The sequence below is a fragment of the Mesoplodon mirus genome (assembly GCF_964341445.2).
Source record: "Mesoplodon mirus genome assembly, chromosome: 15".
NCBI classification, from domain to species: domain Eukaryota; kingdom Metazoa; phylum Chordata; class Mammalia; order Artiodactyla; family Ziphiidae; genus Mesoplodon; species Mesoplodon mirus.
The window spans coordinates 21,217,582-21,237,961 of record NC_138991.1 but is presented as its reverse complement, the minus strand read 5'-3'; the positions used below and the strand labels follow the sequence as shown (position 1 = coordinate 21,237,961).

At 49.5% G+C, this 20,380-nt stretch overlaps 1 long non-coding RNA gene across 2 annotated transcripts; it reads left to right on the top strand.

Moving 5' to 3' along the window:
- The first annotated feature begins 4,822 nt into the window (after positions 1-4,822).
- Positions 4,823-11,327, top strand: LOC309817477. Of its 2 annotated transcripts, XR_014296132.1 has the most exons (7): positions 4,839-4,938; positions 5,953-6,025; positions 6,784-6,940; positions 7,532-7,592; positions 8,776-8,848; positions 10,684-10,854; positions 10,941-11,327. It is a non-coding gene; the product is annotated as an uncharacterized lncRNA (long non-coding RNA). The 2 variants fall into 2 exon arrangements; XR_014296131.1 differs by lacking the exon at positions 5,953-6,025 and having other exon boundaries at positions 4,823-4,938.
- The last annotated feature ends 9,053 nt before the right edge of the window (positions 11,328-20,380 follow it).

Here is a 20,380-nt window from a genome sequence, read left to right as displayed (position 1 = left end):
ATTTTATCTACTTTGAAGTTGAAAACTTGAAGTTCAGAAGGATTAAGTAGCTTGCTAATGTGTAAAACGTGGTAGAGAAAAATTTCAAGTATGTCTATTGAATTCATTTCCTAGGGCTGCCATAAGAAATTACCACAAACTGGGTAGCTTAAAACAGAAATTTATTCTCTCACTATTCTGGAGGTTAGAAGTCTGAAATCAACATGTCAGCAGGGCCATGCTCCCTCTAAAACTCTGGGTGGGGGTCTTCCTTTTCCTAGTGCTTGGTGGTGCCCATCAATCCTGCAGCTGTGTCAATTCAATCTCTGGCATTCTCCTGGGGTGTCTTTCTCCTCACTTACAAGGACACCAGTCATGTTGGATTAATGGTCCTCCGTCCTGCAACATGACCTCATCTTAACTTACATCTTAGTTACATCTGCAAATACTATTCCCACATCAGGTCACCTTCCTAGGTACCAGGTGTTAGGACTTCAACATAACACCTTTTGGGGGTACATAACTTAATCCATAATATCTGTCTTCCTCCAAATTCTGTGATATTTACCATACTTTTGACCTCTTAATGTGATAAACTACTAGACTTCCCAATAGAAAGCCATGCTTGCATTTATGGGACAGAACTTATTTGCTAATAGTGGATTATTAGACTATAAGCTTGGAGGAAGGCAGACACAATAGGCTTTTTCATTCATCCCTTTGCCTCCAGTCATTATACAAAAACAAACAAAAAAAAACAGTATTGGAGGGCTTCCCTGGTGGCGCAGTGGTTGAGAGTCCGCCTGCTGATGCAGGGAACATGGGTTCGTGCCCCGGTCTGGGAAGATCCCACATGCCGCAGAGCGGCTGGGCCCGTGAGCCATGGCTGCTGAGCCTGCGTGTCCAGAGCCTGTGCTCCGCAACGGGAGAGGCCACAACAGTGAGAGGCCCACATACTGCAAAAAAAAAAAAAAAACAAAAACAGTATTGGAAAAGTGGTATAGCTTTTCCAGTGCCTTTATGGGGAAAAATCATTTGAACAGTTGTTTGGGGAATTATTTAGGTGGTAGTTTTTGTTGTTCCTTTCTCAATTTCCTGCCAATCAGGCTGTTGTTGACATCTGTTGGACACACCCACCAGCATAGCACCCCATAGAGCGGAAGTGCTTATTTACCATGTATTGAATAAATGAATGAATGAATGAATAGAAGGTTCATTGGCTCAGCAGTGCCTCTGCCCCCTTTTTGCTACTACTGTTCTGTCTCGATGACCAGTGGCTCCAAGTGGCTGGTGGCTCCTCCTCCCCCTACAGCCTCCTTAAGCCCCCTGTGTCCACTCCTGAAAGAGCCTTGGTCCAGGCAGACCTAATCACCAGCCTCCTCCTGCCTGGGTAGGTCCCCAACACATTCCCTTCTGGCAAAAGACCCACTTGAAACATCCATCCCTTCTGGAGCTTGCAGAGAGTGCACTGCAGTTTTATTTTGTTTTTAACGTCTGCAGACACATTGCTGACTGACAAATAAGGACAAGCCACCGAGCATGGACTGTTATCTGAACGCCAAGAGCAAAGGCTGTCGTAACACATTTATTTCAAGACCTCAGCATGCTGCCCTGTTTGCTGGAATCTCCAGTTATGTAGGCCAGTGTCGTAGATGGGAAAGTCATCTGAGATAAGCACGCAGTGCCTCGTGCAATGCCAACCTCCCCGCCCTGACCCCCACTGATGGAATACCTCAATAACTGGCCATTTAGGATAAGTTAAGGAAAAGACTTAGGCACTGCGCCAGGAGTGTTGGTGACAGAAACCTAACTTATGCTAAAAAAAAAAAAAGAATTACATTCTTAGAAAGCTTATGTAACCGAACAAAAGGAAAGGCAGAGGTGGAACTGGGCTTCCAAGATGACAAACACCAGGGACTGAAATTCCACCAGTACTCTCTGTCCTGCATCTCCCCCTCTCTCTGTGTGTGGATTTCTGACTTTACATTTACTCTGTTTCTTGTATATGGGGTGGGGGGGACATATGCTACATTTGCCCTGAAGTACATCTCCATACATCTTCCACTGTAGGTAGGCAGGATTGCCACATATGGGTGTGCAGGTTGTGTACTGCCCAACTCATGGACGTGCCATTCACATCATAGACTCTGGCTGAAAAGCAGAGATGTTAAGGATACTTGGCTGAACATAGAAAACACTTGATGTTTTCCTAGCACATCCTTCTCTCGTCCAGCAGAGTCACCCTACGTTCTACCATCCTGAAGAGAGGGGTTCAAAAATCTCCATTCTAATCCTTAAATGGTGGGCCTTTCTAATGAAGACTCTTGGGAATATCTTTAAAGGGCAACACTTTGGGGAAATTTTCCCGCAAGCTTCATGAGGACAAGCAGAAGATAATTAAACCTGTGACAGTGTAACCCATGCAGGTCCATTAGAATAAGAGAAAGGTTTGCAAGAAGTAGAGGGGCCTTCTGAGAAATGCAGCCCTAACGCCACATTCTTGGAACTCTCAATCCTCAAATTTACTTTCCAGGCCAAAGGATAGGCCCTTCTACGTTTTCATAGCTGTGGGAGGAGTCACCCATCTCAGAGGTCTCTCATCTTATGGGTGGATTGGGAGGTGCTGAGCGTGCATAGGTGCATAGGTGTTAAGCATGCATAGACTTCAGAGTCTCTGTGGTTTGCCCTGCTTGGGATGCTTGGCCAAGACCCAGCTCCTTCCTGAATGAGCTCACTGGGCAGACCCTACCCAGTGATGCAGTGGGCGGAGGGTGGGCAACAACAGTGAAAGGAAGAGGAGCCTGAAGGTGATCGAATCTGAGCTGGGTCCTCTGTCAAACATATTGTTCTCCTTGGTCATCACTGACCAAGGCTGCTTCCGCCTGAAACTTCCCAATATACTTTTAGGATGTTTAGGTCTACATTACTGAATAAATTAACCTGTAATTTACTTTTCTTTTATTAACCTTTTCTAATTTGGAGGTTATGTGAACTGAGAACTGTTCTCTCTTTATAACCTGGGAGACTGTGTAACGCTACAAACCTTTGTAGAATTTACCTATTAAGACACCTGGGGGCTTCCCGGGGGCTTCCCTGGTGGCGCAGTAGTTAAGAATCCGCCTGCCTATGCAGGGGACACAGGTTCGAACCCTGGTCCGGGAGGATCCCACATGCCGCAGAGCAACTAAGCCCGTGAGCCACAACTACTGAGCCTGCACTCTAGAGCCCGCGAGCCACAACTACTGAGCCTGCGTGCTGCAACTACTGAAGCCCACACACTGCAACTACTGAAGCCTGCGCGCCTAGAGCCTGTACTCTGCAACGAGAAGCCACCACAATGAGAAGCCCGCACACCACAATGAAGAATAGCCCCTGCTCGCCGCAACTAGAGAAAGCCCGCGTGCAGCAATAAAGACCCAATGCAGCCAAAAAAATAAATCAATAGGGCTTCCCTGGTGGCGCAGTGGTTGAGAGCTACCTGCCGATGCAGGGGACACGGGTTCGTGTCCTGGTCCGGGAAGATCCCACATGCCGCGGAGCAGCTGGGCCTGTGAGCCATGGCCGCTGAGCCTGCGCATCCAGAGCCCGTGCTCCGCAATGGGAGAGGCTACAACAGTGAGAGGCCCACGTACCGCAAAAAAAAAAAAAAAAAAAAAAAAAATCGATAAAATAAATAAATTTAAAAAATAATAATAAATAAATAAATTTATTTTAAAAAAAGACAAAAAAAAAGACACCTGGGTATGATGTTTTCTTTGTGGGAAGATTGTTAACTGATTCAATTTTTTAAAGTGTTATGAAATTATTTAGGTTTTCTATTTTTCCTTAAGGCAATTCTGTTAAATATATTCTAGGAATGCGTTCATTTTACCTAAATTTAAAATTTTACGGGCAAAAAGTCAAACATATTGTTCTCTAGCTTTTTACCCTCTGCTGACTGTACAAAGACCCTTTTCCCATTCCTAAAGTTGTTTGGCTATGTTGCTCTAAATGGTTAGGCTCATTTTCTGCCATTTTGGTTTCTACTCATTGTTTTATTGATTTTACTTTATTTGGATCATTTCAATTGTCCTTTTCCTCATTTTTTAAGCCCTCAGGAACCAAGAGCGGACTGAGACACATGGACTTTTTCTTACATTTCAGAATCAAGTGAGTGCCTCTCCCATTGCAACAATGAGAATTTCTTCTCTTGTAACATTTAAAGATTCATCTATTACAGGCCATGCAATGAGATGCCCTATCCAGTTTCTAACTTCTTCACATCCCAACGCATGGATCCACTCCCCCATCCCTTCCCCCACATCAGCTTGTGCGTCTTCCTTTTCCTCCCTTTTCTGAACATCTTCCCATTCCCCCTTTCTGTTTGAATCCTTCAAAACCCTGCTAAGGTACACCACCTACAAGAAACCACCTTAATTTGGAAATTGATTGAAGTATGACTCCACTCATAGCTCCACAACTAGCCTCCAAGCTCCTTTAGGATCCCTGCTCTCTCACACTTGAGATACATAATTAAGGAAGAAAGTATAATTTTCCCAGCTTGGGTCCCACGCCCAACCCTTTCTCAGGAGAGGGCAGGACTCCATAATTGATATTCCCAACAAGGCTGAATTCAACAGGAAAAGTGAATGCCACAAGAAAATCAGGGAGAAGGAGTAGACAGGTCAAAACTACAGCTGTCCTAGCCATTTAATATTCAGATGGGTGGTTGGGAAGAGGAAAGGATGCTCGGAGACTTGGCAGGTCAGAGTTTCCGTTCTCATCCACAAGGGGGCGCGAAGGAACCGCTTGCGCGGGTTCCGCCCTGGGAGCTGCCGCTCTAGGCTGCCGCGCCTCAACTGCATTTCCGCTGGCGTTCAACCGGCGGACGCTGCGTTCTGCGTTCTAGTGGGAGAGAACCGTGCAGCTTCTTCTCACGTCGTCTCCTATGACCTGAAGCCGACAGTCCCGGCACCTTGGGTGAGTCACTGCGGGGCCGCGCTTCCCAGGGACCCCCGGCGGCCTTCAAGGCCGGTGCTCCGTCTCCCCGCCCCCGACAGGGGGAGAAACAGGCCCGAGGGGGTGGGAAGCTCCGGCCGCAGGTCTCCTCGGAGCCCTTGTCCGCTCCCTGTTCTGAGCCCGTCCCCTCCGCCGCGTGTGGGCCTTTCGGGACTTGTGTCCTCGACAAAGAGGCCTCGGGTCACCGAGCCACCGGCCGGCGCCGCTTCGGAGCGTCAGGTCCCCTGGCCTCACCCGCCCCGTGGGGAGACTTGTGCCCGCTGATGTCGAGAGACCGGTCGGTTGACGCGTGTGCCCGAGGTCCCGCAGGGGGTCGTGCAGAGCCCGTGTGAACCTGGCCCGGGGGGCGCCAGAGCCCCTGATTCACTGCCCATCACCTCCGACTCCAGCGTTTCAGGCCCCAAAGCCGCTCGTTGGTTACCGGCCAAATACTCTGGTGACCGTTAGCCCATTTCCCGTTAATAAGCTTTAAGGGAAAGTGTTGAAACGTCCATTTTCCAAACGGGTGTTTGAGCTTTAAAGTGAGGGCGCCCCAGGGCCCCCGAGGGGCAGAGTCTGCCTGCTTCGCACTGAAACCCTCCCGCACCCGTTCCCTGGCCGGGCCCTGCGCTGCTGAAGACCCTCCCTCGAACGGCTTTGCTGCGCCTGCCTCTGCCAGCGCCCCCTTCTCTCCTGCGGGACCCTGAGCCGCACTGCCTGCTGCGCCCCACTGTGTCCAGGGGCTGAGCTGTCCCTTGGGCAAGTGTTGCTCCTGAGGGCCTTGAACTGGGGGCTGTGGCCTTCCTGCCCCGCCGCAGAGGGGTGGCCCCTGGGCTCAGGGGGGTTCTGGGAACAGTCTTGCCAAGCCTTGTGCAGGAGAGTGGGGCTGGGTTTGGGGGCGGGAAAGGCCTGAGTTCAGATGCTGGCGCAGCCCCTCGTTAGCCGTGGAACCTCAGGTGAGTTACTTCATTCTCCTGAGCTTTCCTTTCCTTCCAGGGGGGAAACAGCAAGCAGTCCTGGAGGGCAGAGGCCTGGTCTGTGTCTTTGAACCCCCAGTGCCTGGCAAGTGGTTAGTAGGTACTTAGTTGGTATTTTGTGGGTGGATGAGTACTTGAGGCATTTTTACGAGAAGTTGGTCTTCGTGTGGCCTCTGTTGATGAGGGGAGGTGGAGTCTTTCCATGAAGTGAGGATAGCGTTGGGGTCCCGGGCTTGGCTGGGCAGCTTTCCCCTGCCTGGGCGGAGAGCCGGCTGCTCACATGGGCTCCTCTGCCTGGCTCTTCTGCCGTTTGTTGCCCCTGCATTCGGAAGTGATCGTGGGCTGGCCGTGCCCTGGTCACTGGTAGTGCCGGCAGAGGAGTTGCTGAAAGCGTTTCCCCGTGTTTGGAGGGTTCGTTCACTCCTGTCCCTTCCCAACTCTGGAGCTGTCCCACATGGCCGTCCTCTCGCCGCCTTTACATCTGCTTCCTGGCCCCTGGTGTTCGGCTTACTGAGTGCTGCCTATGCGAGGCCCAGTGCTAGTTGCAGAGAAGCTTTTAAAAAAGGAAGATAAAGCATGGGCTGTGTCTAAGGAGCTATGGGCTGGCCGTGGAGCCACTGTTCGGGTAATTTTCACCAAGGGCTTCCCTCCAGGAAGCAGGTCTGCCTCCCCCTTCTCCCCTTTCCAGGTCCTTAGTCAAGCATGTTTCCTGGTGTGATGCAGTGTGGGAAGTGGCTTGATGTGAGATGAGGGCACTAATCATACTTCATGAATATCATTGGTTTTCTTGTTTTTTTGCCTCTCTCTGATCTGATCTCAAGGTCAGTGTCTGAGTTTTGCCTCTCCGCAGGCTCAGTGCCTGGCAGGTGTCCGGTCTCAGCAACTGTGGAACAACTGCCCAGCAGGAAAGAAGGAAAGGACAGACGCATCCCGGTGAGGTGGCGCGGCCCATCGTGTCATGGAGAATCAGGGAAAGACTGCTTGTGAGCCAGCCAGCCAGGGGAGAGGTGGGGGCACTTCCTGTGTTTCCTTTTCTTGGAATTGTTCTTCCTGTTGACCAGTATTTATCCCTTGGAGGTCCCTTGGCATGAGATGGAGCCCAATCCACCAGGGGAGACTTTCCCCATGGCCTGCGGTTATGGTGGCAGGAACCAGAACGGTACTGCACTTGGACAAGGCTTAAATAGACACCAGACCTCACCTCTGCAGGCAGCCTGAGGTGCCTTTACCCTTCCTACCCCACCCCCGGGTCAAGGCCAGACCAGGCCAGGCACAGCCTGTCAGGTGCTGCACGCTACCAGACCTGTCCTGGACTTTTATTCTGTTCAAGATCCAGCTTCCAGAAACTGTACAGTGTCATTAGAGTTTGCACAAAAGATGATGTGAAAAGGCCTCTGCCTCAGATGCAGATGAGCTGTTGTCCCATGTGGAGTAATAACTTCCGTCCTGTTCATGAGTGGTGGCGTGGCTCGTGGGTGGTAACAGCAGCCCACGTTTGTGAAGTGGCCGCTATGCATGTACTCAGCCTGGGCTTCCCAGGACATGCTGTGGTCAGGTGGGATCTAGGTTACTCATCCAGGGCTTCTCGATTTTTGCAGAGGAGACTCTTGAGAGGTGTCCCCATCCTGTCAAGAAGCAGCTGGACCACGTGCTGCTGAGGTGAGCTCTGTTCCCTGGAGATCTGGGGCTTTGCCTCCCTCAAGGTGCATGCAGGTCCCGCGGTGGTCTGGGAAGCAGCTAGAGGAGAGACAAGAGTGGCTTCGACCCGGCCCTCACCTTTACCCTCTCTGGGGCCTTTGGGAACACACCTGGTTCCTCTTTATGTGCTTGTTTCTGAGAGCCCCTGGGGAGCCCTTCCTCAGACTGTTTGTTATGTTGGCAGCAGAATGTGTGAACAGAGGCAGGGAAAGGATTTCGGTATGCCCACCTGTACCCAGGTGTCAGTCACTTCTCTGCCTCCTCCTAACTTTGGGACCTTCTCTTATCACTGGTTTCATCCTCCATAAAGCAGGACTACAATGAGGCCATTTGTCTTCAGATCACCGAGTCCCTGTCTTTTACAACCTAAGAACTCTGCCACTTTTCTTTCAAAGGTGGCCTCCCTTTATCTCTCCCTTCCGGGCCATGTGGAAGGCTTTTTTTGCAGGATTAGAAGCAGATACTGGGTGCTTGTGCTCCGTTAGGCCAACTGCTCCAGGCCTCTGCCATTGGCCTCCTTTTTCAGCAAGGCCTCTGTCCTTTCCTGCCCTTGCACTTGGAAGTGATCATGGGCTTCCCGTGGCCTGCACTTTGGTAGTGCAGGCAGAGGAAACATGGTAGGGTTGTCCTGCATTTGGAGGGGTCACATCCTCACCCTCCAGTTCCGGGAGCTTTCCTACACACTCCTGCTTCTTGCCTGCCATACCTCGGGCCTCCAGGGCCTTGGGGTCTATCATGTGTGCATTGGTGTCATTGTTGGGGCATTCGCTTCCTGCCCCTGCTGTTGGGAACCAGGCCCTGTGTGCTGCTTAACTTCCCCTTGATGCCCAGTTGCTGTCAGTCGGCCATGGCACGTTCCCGTAAACCTGGCAATGGTGTCCTTTTCCGCCTATCACTGATCAATTACACATTGATCAGCGTTGGCCACCCTGCCATAGGCCATCCACTGTCTCCCTTTTTAGAGTTAACTACTGTTTTTTTTATGAAGAAATAGTGTGTCTGTTCAGGAAATAATAACAGCCAACATATGCAGAACGTTTACTGTCTGGTAACTCTTGCACTAAGTCCTTTCCTGGTGCCTGACATGCTCTGCTGTGAGCAGGGACAAGTCGGGTGCTCATCCTTGGCTTCTTGTCTGTTGCAGATGAGTCCACTGTGTGCGGAGGTGTCATGGAAGTTGTCATGTCAGGAGTGGTCTAGACCTCAGTGTCCTTGAGGTAAGATCTCTCATCCATTCTCTGGAGTGTTGGGTCCTCTGATCCGGTAGTCGTGTGTGTGTGTCCCCAGGGGCTTTGGGTGAAGATGTAGGGGAGCCGAGAGGTGAGCTGAAGGCAGCATCCACGAGTCCCCAGGTCTGCTCACCACCCCAGCCCTGGGCATCCTGGACCACATCTGGCCCTTCACTGTCTGCAGTGGCTGCTGCAGGGGTGGAGCCTCTAGAGTTCCACTGGGGCGTTGAGAGTTGTGGGGTATCTGTCCTTCCCTGGAGTGTGGGCAGAAGCATGTTGTGATGGAAAACGGGTGGACCTGGGCATCAGAGATTCCTCCCCTGGCTTTGAATCCCCTTCTGGTGCTGTCTTAAGGCAGTGTCCTATTCAGAACCTTGTTTCCTTCATTTGAAAAACCAAAGCTGTGTTAGAGGTGACTTTGTGGTTCTTAAGACCACATGATTTCTGTAATTTCCAACCGTAATATTTTCCCGTTTTTGTCCAAAGTGTCTTCTCTCTTTTTTTTTTTTTGAGTGGATTTTTTTCTGTGCTTATTTATTGATTGATTGATTGATTGGCTGTGTTGGGTCTTTGTTGCTGTGTGCAGGCTTTCTCTAGTTGCGGTGAGCAGGGGCTACCCTTCGTTGTGGTGCGCAGGCTTCTCATTGTCGTGGCTTCTCTTGTTGCGGAGCACGGGCTCTAGGCGCACACGCTTCAGTAGTTGTGGTTTGCGGGCTCTAGAGCACAGGCTCAGTAGTTGTGGCGCACAGGCTTAGTTGCTCCGCGGCATGTGGGATCTTCCCCAGCCAGTGCTCAAACCTGTGTCCCTTGCATTGGCAGGCAGATTCTTAACCACTGTGCCACCAGGGAAGCCCCAAAGTGACTTCTCTTTGATTCCCCTTAGGCGAAGGTTTCTGTTGGGCTTTTGCAGGAAAGAATGGCCACTCCGTGGGTCCTGTGCTTGGCTGGGTGGTTTTCCCAGACTCAGTCTACCGTGTAGGCCACTGGCACTCCCTTCTCTTCCTGGAGCTCTCTCTGCCTTGTACGCACCTGCATTCAAAGGTGACCATGGGCTGTCCGTGCTCTGGTCGTTGATAATGCAGGGAGAGGAATTGTGGAAAGCAATTTCCCGTGTTTGGAGGGTCCACACCTGTCCCTTTCAAATGCTGACGCTTTCACACACTCCTGCTTCTCTCCAGCCTGTGCTTTCCAGCCCTCAGGCACTGGGGGCTGCTGTGTGACAGGCAGTGACAGGAGACTTCCGAGCTCGGCCTGTCTCAGCTTCCTCCTGTTAGCAGAGCCAGGCTACATCTGTGTCAGGTTTAGATACTTTAGGGGTGTAAGGAACCAGGATGAATTACACATAATGAATAAGCACGATGTTGGGTGGTGTATAGTGGTTGCTGTAAGATTTTCAAAGGGAAGCAGCTTGTTGGAGGTGGCGGACCTGGCCTTTGAAGGAGTGGGATGCGATAGGCTGTAGGAAGGTCTTCGGGGGGAAGGGAGGAACACGAGGATGATTTGAGGCTGGGGTGAGCGTGAGCACCTGGGAGTCCGGTCTACAGGCAGTAATGACGGTGCGGGGGACAGCTGCTGGGGGTGGCGGTCCCCACTCCTGCCACAGGGGTAGGGCCGAGTGGGAAGAGCTCCTGAGAGCAAGCTCTCCGGCCGTCTCTCTGCCAGTTAGTGCATTTGCTCTGTCGCCATGAGAAGGCCCATTTTTTAAACACAGTGTTCATTTTGACTCTTCTCTGGGAGTTTTGAGATTCCGTTTTGAGCCAGGTTTGGTGTGAAAAGCCCGCAGCTCACGCCTGACTAACTGGGGGCACTCTCACGCGTGTCAGCTTGAAGGAAGACACGGTAACGTTGGAGAGTTACCCCTGGTCCTGACCTCCTGCCCCGTGGCCTCCTCGTCACTCTGGGGTGCTGCCTTGGAGGAAGCCTCAAGGGATGGAAGCTCTGGCCTCTCAGGATGGTGACCTGGGTCCCAACTCCCCTGGAGGGGCTTCCTCATGGTGAGTAACTGCCAAGGGGCTAAGTCGGCCTGTGTTTCTGAAATAGAAATTCCAAGCTGCCGGCCTCATGTGACTTCCTCCTTTAGGTGGTTTTGGGGCTGTTCACGGATGCTGGCAGAGCAGAGCGAAGAGGGGTGGTGCCGCTGATCGTCACCAGACCTTCGTCTCCTGTTGCCTTAGCACAATATGGAAGGACTTGGCCCCTGTGAGCGGGGCAGAGGGAAAGTCCTGGGACTCTGGGGACTCGGGATTCAGAACTGGAGACCTTCAGCTGGCTCTGCCCTTCCAGCAGGTGCCACAGAGCACTGGGGACCCAGAAGTCTGCTTTCCTTCCGTCTGGACCAGGTCATCCAGTGGCCTCCGTGTCCCCTTGTCTGCTCCTGGTGTAACTTTTTAGAAACAAGAGTTCCCATTGGAGTCTTCTGTGCTGGGCATCGTGTCCTCTCACCCACTTCAATAAACCTTGAAACTGCCTTGCCGCTTTTTATGGTTTTGTTTTCTTTTTTTAATACTTGCTTCCATGTGCACAGCTAGGTATAGAGACAGTGGGCCACAGGGACAGGTCTTCCAGGTTTCAGTCATTGAGACTTTCCACTTAGCACACTCCTGAGGCCTGACCTAGGGATGGGGGATGAGATGTAGAATTGACATGGGGTTGAATAATCCCAAGTGCTTCTGGGGGCTCAGGTTTAGCAGAGATGGGAATTGTTGGCAGAGGGATGTTTGCTCCAGGGCTTTGGAAGAGAGGATGAGGGTGTGGTGGACGTAGAGACAGTCGGGCTGAAGTCCTCGAGGAAGGCAGGAGAGCCTTGGGCTGTGGGGGTGAAAGTACACGGGGTGAATTTGGGGAGATGGTTTGGAGCAGGGCTGGGAGAGGGATGTATGAGGAACAGCTGCCCTCGGGAGAACTCTGGCGGTGTGGTGGGCAAAGGCCAGGTGTTGGGGTTACTGGTACAGTAACAATGACGGCAGTGGTGCGCTTCACCACCCTGTGGGTACATGGCACTCTGCTCACCTTTCAGGTGTCGTCCACACAGGGGAAGTCTCCCAAAGGCCCTGGTGAGAAGGGAGGAGTTCGCTGTCCATTCCTTCCAGTGCCGTTGAATCACCTTGACTGGGGCTGAAGTAGAAACCAGGTGGTCAGGCCCACCTATGTGAGGTCAGCAAATTGATGGCTTCTGCCAGTGGGAGGCATTTTGGGGCCTGGAGGGTCCACGCTGCTGGGCAGCCGCAGCAGAGGTCCTTGTTTCTGCTGTTCCCCTCTCAGTACCTGCCCAAGGGCCACGTGAAGTCTCCCATTTGCTCTCTTGAAGACCCCCCACCTGCTCTGACTCCCCTCTGGGCCAGTTTCATCCCACCGTGGCCCTAGTCCTCTAGTGAAAAAGGAGCACATGTCCGCCCACTTAGCCAAAGCCCCGCTGCTGGTTGTTGCCTCGACACTTGGAGCCCTCTTTCTTTAACACAGACTGTCCCCTCATTGCTGAGCAACTTCCTGTCAGCTTTTGGTACCAGTATCTGTGCCCCATTCCCCTGCCCTTTATTCAGTTTATTCTTTCATGGTTTTCTGGACCCCCCCCACCTCAATCCTATAGCCTGGGGGTCCCGGATGCCATTTTGTCTGTGTTCTGTAGGAGGGGGCGGCAATGGAGCACTGGAGAGGGGAGAGGCGCGAGCTGCTATGGTTGGTGAAATGGGGGAGAGGAGGGGAGGGGAGTCACAAGCCTACGGAGGCGTGATCTCTGACCGTGGCTTGGCCCAAGGGCACCAAAATTTCCTTCGTAATTCGCCAGACTGGTCACTTTCCGGAGGTGTCACTCATTCCTCGCCCAGTTTCCGTGGCATCCTGGTATAATGACTGGAGGTGGGAGTGGGTGAAGTAATGCATTAGAAGTGCAGGTTGCACCACCCCGCCTGCCCGCCCCGCATGTAACACTCGGTAGAGGACAGCGCTTCCTGATCATTAACCTGTTCACTTTCAGATTATAAATGACGCTCGCCCCTGACCCAGCCTCTGAAGTCTGCCCTCCCCTGCCCTCTGCTACCCTCGCCCACCTGGCCCTCAGCCCCAGCTTAGGCTTCCCACTCGCCAGGGTAGACACGCAGGGCCCTCCCCTGTGATCATGGTCTACTGTCCACCCGCATCTCACACATCATGCCCCACAAGCACCATAGGCCCCAGCCATGCTACCACGTAAGGTTCCTGACCATGCTGCCCTTTTCCTGGCCTGCGTTTTGTGTGCCTGGAACGCCCCTTCCATTTCAGATGCTCGCCTGACTCCGCTTGTGTCACTTCCTGTTAGGAAGCCTTCACCGGCTAAACCTCCACCCAGACTGGATCCCCTGCCCTTCCTTTCATTCACATCAAGTTCAATTTTGGGTAGGCACAATTCTAGGAAATGATAAATAAAATAAGGCAAAAGAGCCAAAACCCCTGCCTTTATGGTGCTTCCATTTTAGAGGACAGGGACATACCATAAACGAAGTACGGAAATGTCTAGTGTGCTAGACAAGGACTGAGAAGAAAATTAGCCAAGCAGAGAAACAGGACAGGAAGTCTGGGGGCAAGCAGGGGGCGTGGCCTTTGAATCTGTAGTTGGAGAAGGCCTCACCTAGGAGGTGTGATTTGAGTAGAGGGAGGAGCTCTCACCTCTGGGCGTTCATGGCAGCCTGTGCAGTCTCCATCACGGCACGGACCAGTGATGGGAGGAATCTTCCCTCTGGGATACCAGGCCCAGGGAACTGGGGGGACGAGACACCTTTGAGGCCTCTGCAGGGCGACGGCTAGTTAGCAACGTCTGCTGTGTGGTGAGGGCAGCAGCCGAATCAAGTTGGGATTAGCTAGTCATCAGACCAGGCTGTGCACGTCTGGAGGGCAGGCTCTGCATTGTCAGCGCGCAGCCCCTCGCCCCACCCCCCGACCACAGCTCGGTGGACTCGGTGCCATCACCCATGGGCAGGCCTAACCCATGACCTTGGTCTAGGACCAAGAACAGTGCTAACCAAGCCAGGCATGTTTTCCTCTTGGGGAGTTCTTAGCGCGTCAAGAGCCTGAGTGATTGGTTGCAGGAACAAAAACAGGAAGAGATGGAAGAATTAAGTCCCTTTAACAGCAGAGTCCAGAGGTGCAGAGCATTGAGCTCCTGTTGTAGGCAAGAGAACCATTTCTAGAATTTTTACAGGGAGAGGATGAGACTCCAATTGCCAAACCATGTTTGTGCTGCTGTACAAGGCCTGGCTATGGAGTCTGAGCAGCACTTGCTACAAGGCCTGGGGTTCAGTTTTCCCTGAATTCTTATAAGGCGGGGCCAAGTGACCAAAATTCCCGTCTTCCTTTTCTTTCTAAGAGACGTTACATTCACCATCACTGTACCATGAGTAGAGGGAGCTAAATGAGTGTCTGCTCATAACAGCCTACAGGGTGTTACTTACTTACCAGTGTAGTGGCTGACACAGGCAAGGAGCTCAATCTGCATTTAAGGATGAGGGATGAAGCCAGTGGTGGCCTCGACCATGGGTACCAGGAATAGTTCACTGAGGCCCCTCTTCCCCCATGACTACAACTGGCATGTCACCAGGATACCTAACTCGTAGGAAGCGACCTAGAGAAATCGTTAAGAGCCTGTTGAATTCTGATGTTGTCCCTTAATTGCTTTGGGGCCTGGAGCACATTCTTTTGCCTCCTTGAGCCTCGGTTTCTGGCTCTGTAGTTTGACCATCAGAATAGGACCTACCACAAATGGTAATGATGAAATAAGATGATGCTTGTGAAATGCATAACACAGTACCTGCCTCACACTGAGTACTCTGTACACATCAGCTATTTTTATTCGATGAGCATGTCTAGCTTGTTGATAGTTAAAATGAAGAACAAATATAAAATGTCATTATGACAGACTTATCAGTCATCTATTAACGTGACACCATAAATACTTCTTTGCAAATTTGCAGACGTCCCAGGGGGGCTGGTGTTAATCATCCCTACCATTGATTGAACTTTTATTAAATTCCACGCACTGTACTAAGTGAGCCTGTATATATAATTACTTCACTTAATCTTCACAACAACCAGTGAGGTAGACTTAATTATTCTCCATTTTATAAATGAGGAAACCAAAGCTTGGAGAAATGAAGGGACCTGTCTCCCTTCCAGTGAATGGTTCAGCTGGCTTTCCATTTCCTGGTGTATCAAGTAGTGAAAAATGTTGCAGGCTGATTTCATAAATAGCACAAGCATACGAGGCTGTCAGATGCTTGTTTGTACTGGGAAACTGGAAATTAGGATATTTTACTATTCCCTCCATCTGTTTCAAATTACGGCCTATTATCCAGTCTTCCTAAAATAGTCCCCATCTAAATTACCAGTCTTGAGGACTGAACTTGTGAACCTGACATGTACAGAGACGATAGGCATGTTTCAGCCAACACCAGAGTATCAAGTGCACATCTCATTACGGCTGTGTCTGAGGCAGGAGTCATCCTAGGTCTTCTAAGCTTGAAAAAACCTTGGCAGGGTACGACCGAGGTGGCCCAAGAACCAGGATTAGGGTCAAGAAGGGCCATGATCCTATCAGCAAGTTGGTGCCTGGTACCAGAGGTGAGGCAGCTGGTGGGAGTTTTATGTATAGTATAATCAAGCCAGGAGAACGGCCATCTGGGAGAATGAAGGTTTATTGTCCATGCAAAAAAGATTTGTCAGGCACTGTGCTGCGAAGCAGGATCTGTCCTCATGGGGATCATATACAGGTATATACATAGTAAGTTCTATTTCCAGATATTTATGGAACAGTCACTATGTGCGGGCCTTGCTCTAAGCTGTGCACACAATCCTGAACAAAGCTGAGGAGGGGCCTCATGGAGTGTACAGTCTAGAACAGCACTGTCCAATATAAACCCATACGTGTAATTTAGAATTTTCCTACTAGCTGCATTAAAGAAATAAAAAACAGATGAAATACATTCTAGTAATATGGTTTTATTTGATTCACTACATCAAAAAATATTGTCATTTCAACATATAATCAATATAAAAATGATTGAGATGTTTTATATTTTTCCCCCAAACTAAATATTTGAAATCTGGTGTACATTTCATGCTTATAGCACGTCTTGGTTATGCTTACAGCACGTGTGGCTGGTGGCTACCTTATTGGACAGCACACAGATCTAGATGATGAGGGGTTTGAGGCTAATTCCATGAAAGAAGAGTGTTGCAAGGATGCCTTCTTTACAGGAAGGCTGCTGCATCTGGTAAAGAAGCTCCTCCAGCCTGGGTTCCCCGTCCCCTGGAATCCCTCTTCCCCATCTTGGCAGAGCAGGGCCAGGTATATATCAGGTATGCCGGATGGAATCCCTGCATCATGTTCCAGAACCTACTGGAGGCAGGATGCCAAGTTCCATAGTGCTCGCCCAGTGTAAGCCCCACTTCCTAGAGTTAACCTTAGTGTGCTGGGAGTGCGTTCATTCAGTCAGTTACTACTTGTTAATTGAGCACCTACTAAGTGCCAGCCTCTGTGCTAAGTAAGCACTGGGAACACACACCAGTGAACATAGACAGTTGATAGCTCACAGTCCCATCATGATAAACAAGTAACCCATAAATGAAGAAATCATTAAAAACTGTAAGAAATGCTATGGAGGACAAATGACAGGTGCTGTGAGATTCAACAGGGCCACCTGACCTCTTTGCGGGTCAGAGAAGTTCTCTCGGAGGGAGTAGAATTAACTGGGCAGAGGAGGAGTGGTCCACGTGCAAAAGCAGCATGGGGGATGCAGGGAGGAGCTCTAAGACAGCCAGTGGGGATGACATGCACCACTGAGGATTAGGGCAGCAGCCTGGAGCGGCTGGGAGAGTGCTAACTTTGGAGTCGCACAGATCTGGCCCAACCCAGCCAGAAACTTGCGTGACAAGTTTCAACCTGTCTGGGCCCCAGTGGCCTCCTTTAGAGGGACGTGGTGAAGATTAAACAGAGTGATGTATGAAAACTCTTGATATAGCAAATGCCCTACCTCATTGTTAAATTGTTGGCCTTTTTTATTATTTATTGAAGGTTCTTCTGCACCATATCAAGAAGATGGCCAAGTTTTGTGTTTGTTTCCTTCTCTTGGGGACTTCAGAAGTCTCCAAAGTAGAAGTGTTTGAAGAAGTGGAGACAGAAACCTCCCCCCCCCCTTTATTTTTTCCCTTGCTTTATTTTTACTAGAAAATTTGAACAGTACAAGTAATAGATGACTTTTAAAAATAAACCTTTTATTTTGGAATAGTTTTAGATTTGCAGAAAAGTTTAAAACCTAGTACAAAGAGTTCCCATGGATCCTTCACCCAGGTGCCCCTAATAAGCACATTTGTCAAAATTAAGAAGTTAATACTGGTACCTTACCATTAACTGAACTCCAAGTTCAGCTTGGATTTCACCAGTTTCCCCACTCATGTCCATTTTCTGTGCCAGGATCCAATCCAGAATACCACATTACATTTAGTCATTATGTTTCCTTAATCTCCTCCAATCTGCAACAGTCTCTTAGTCTTTCCTTATTTTTCACGACCCTGACAGGTTTTTGTTTTTGTTTATGGCTGCTAAGTATGTGGGATCTTAGTTCCCCGACCAGGGATCGAACCTGTGCCGCTTGCATTGGGAGCACGGAGTCTTTTTTTTTTTTTTTTTTTTAAGGTCACTGCAGTAGTGGTTGGAATAAGAGGCTGAAAGGATTTTTTTTTGTTTTTTGTGGTTTTTTTGGCTGTGTTGGGTCATTGTTGCTGCGCGCGGGCTTTCTCTAGTTGTGGCGAGTGGGGGGCTACTCTTCGTTGCTGTGCGCAGGCTTCTCATTGCGGTGGCTTCTCTTGTTGTGGAGCACGGGCTCTAGGCACGTGGGCTCAGTAGTTGTGGCTCGCGGGCCCTAGAGTGCAGGCTCGGTAGTTGTGGCACACGGGCCTAGGTGCTCTGTGGCATGTGGGATCTTCCTGGATCAGGGATCGAACCCGTGCCTGCATTGGCAGGCAGATTCTTAATCACTGGGCCACCAGGGAAGTCCCGACCTTGACAGTTTTGAAATGTGTTGGTAAGATATTTTGTAGAATGTCTCTCAATTTGGGCTTTTCTGATGTTTTCTCATGATTAGACTGGAGTTATGGGGTTGGAGGAAGAATATCACAGAGGTGAAAAGCCCCTCTTATCACATCCTATCAGGGAGTATATAACATGACTTATCACCAATGATATTAACCTTGATCACTTGGTTAAGGTGGTAGCTGCCAGACTTCCCCACTATAAAGTTACTATTTTTCCCTTTCCGTACTCTAGTCTTTGGAATATAGGCTTGATTTTAATAGATATTTAAGAAAACATATTTGGAAATCTTTGCCCAACAGTGAGAGAGTATATCTCTTTCTCAAGCACATTTGAAGTATTTACAAATAATGACCACATTATCTGCTGCAAAGCGAGTCTCAAATACCAATGCATCAGTATCACATAGATTACAATATGACTACAACATAAAGACACGTAAAAACAAAACTTCACACAATACTTAGACTTGGACTATTACGAATATACCATATATTAAAACTTGTGGAATGCAGCTAAAACAGTACATAAGGAGAAGTTTATAACTTCGAAGGCCTTCATTGAGAAATTTCCTACAGTAAAGGGAGAGTGTGACTCATCACACAGGAGACTTACCTCCACTGACCAGTGTGGACAGGAGTTCAGAGGGTTTCTCCCCAGTGTTATGGTCTTGGGCACTCCTCCAGGACTTTAGCAAAACCCTGAGGGAATCAGAACCACAGTGAACCACTGAGATTGAATGGCCCACCAGTTCCGAAAAATGGAGGCACAGAACAGTTCCTATTCGATTCTACGAAGAAAAGGGATAAAGGGACCTATGCTCAATATGCTGTGATAGGGACTTCCCTGGTGGTCCAGTGGTTAAGACTCTGCGCTTCCAATGCAGGGGGCGTAGGTTCGATCCCTGGTCAGGGGACTAAGATCCCACATGCATGCCGTAACTAAGAGTTCACATGCCACAACTAAGGAGCCCGCCTGCCGCAATAAGACCCAATTCAACCAAATAAATAAATAAATATATATATTTTTTTAAAGTCCTGTGATAAACCATAAAGGAAAAGAATATAAAAAAGAATATATATATGTGTATAACTGAGTCACTATGCTATACAGCAGAGATTGGCACAGCATTGTAAATCAACTATACTTCAATTAAAAAAAAAAAAAAGAAAAGGGATGAGATATTTTCCCCACGCTAGCTTTGTGAAATAAGTTTCAGTTGTGATATCCATCAGAGGTGTTGAGGGAAACCAGAGTTTATGTTATCTTTGATTTAGATCTGCTAAAGACATTGTTTTGTTGGGAGCAAGAGTTTTATAATTTTTTTAAAAAGCTGTCCTTTCCAAATGCAAGAAAGACAGCTTCTCAACAGTGAAAAAAGTACACAAGAATATAGGTTTAACCTCTTCTTAAAATAAAAAATTCTAAGTAATGAAGTTTGCTCCGACGTCACAGGTATTGCCTTTAAGTGCTACCTTTTTCAGAATAGGCCACCTCCTTGTAAAACTCCTGCCACTTCTAATAGACCCTGTGTGGGTTCTGCTCTCATAGGTTTAGCTGTCTTCTGCTTGAGGTGATCAAGCCTGGGAATACAAAGCTTCAAAGTGCCGATTCTTTGAGCTATTCCCTGGCAGCTTTACCAGGGAGATCATTAACGGTTAGGGTGGGATTCCTTGAGCTCCCTTGGAATGGGCTTGTCGAGGACCACCCTTCCCCACCAGAGAAGAATGTACTAAGAAAACCTACCCTTCTCTTTCAGTCAAGCATTTTCTATGGCATGGGCTCAACCAAGCATCCCCAGCATCTCTGCTTCTCAGCTATGAAGTATGATGTGAATGGCTCCCAGGAGGGGTACAGTGCCCTATGTGGCAAACCTGCCTACCCGCAGTGGAAGGTGGATGGAGACATGCCTGGGATAAACCTAGAGCATGTCTCTAACTGTATGCAAAAAGCCAGAGTGAGTGTGGAGTCAGAAGTCCACACACAGGGAGGGGCAGAGCTGCAGGACAGGGACTCCCAGAGGAATTCCAGTCCCCCGTGCTCGTTGTCTTGAAGGCCCAACTTGACCTCTGCCCTCCCCTTATTTGACGACATAAGCTTTCCAATAAATATTTCTTTTTAAAGTATAAGTTAGATTTCCATCGCCAATGCATCCTTGCTAAAAGCCCGAGTTTTCCCCTTAACTTGCCCCAAATGGCCAGTTGTTAAGGTGTTCCATGGAGGGTTTGCTTATCCAGGTTGACCTTGCCTACCTAACGGGGATTCCAGCAAACAGGGCAGTGTATTGAGGTCTCAAAATAAACATGTAGTGACAGCCTTTGCTCCTGGCATTCAGACATCCGTCCATTCTCAGTGGCTTGTCCTTATTTGTTGGTCACTAAATTTATTTCCTGGTATTAAAAATAAAAGAGTAGGCACACTCCGTCCATGCGGGAGATGTATGTGTGATTTGGACCTTTTGA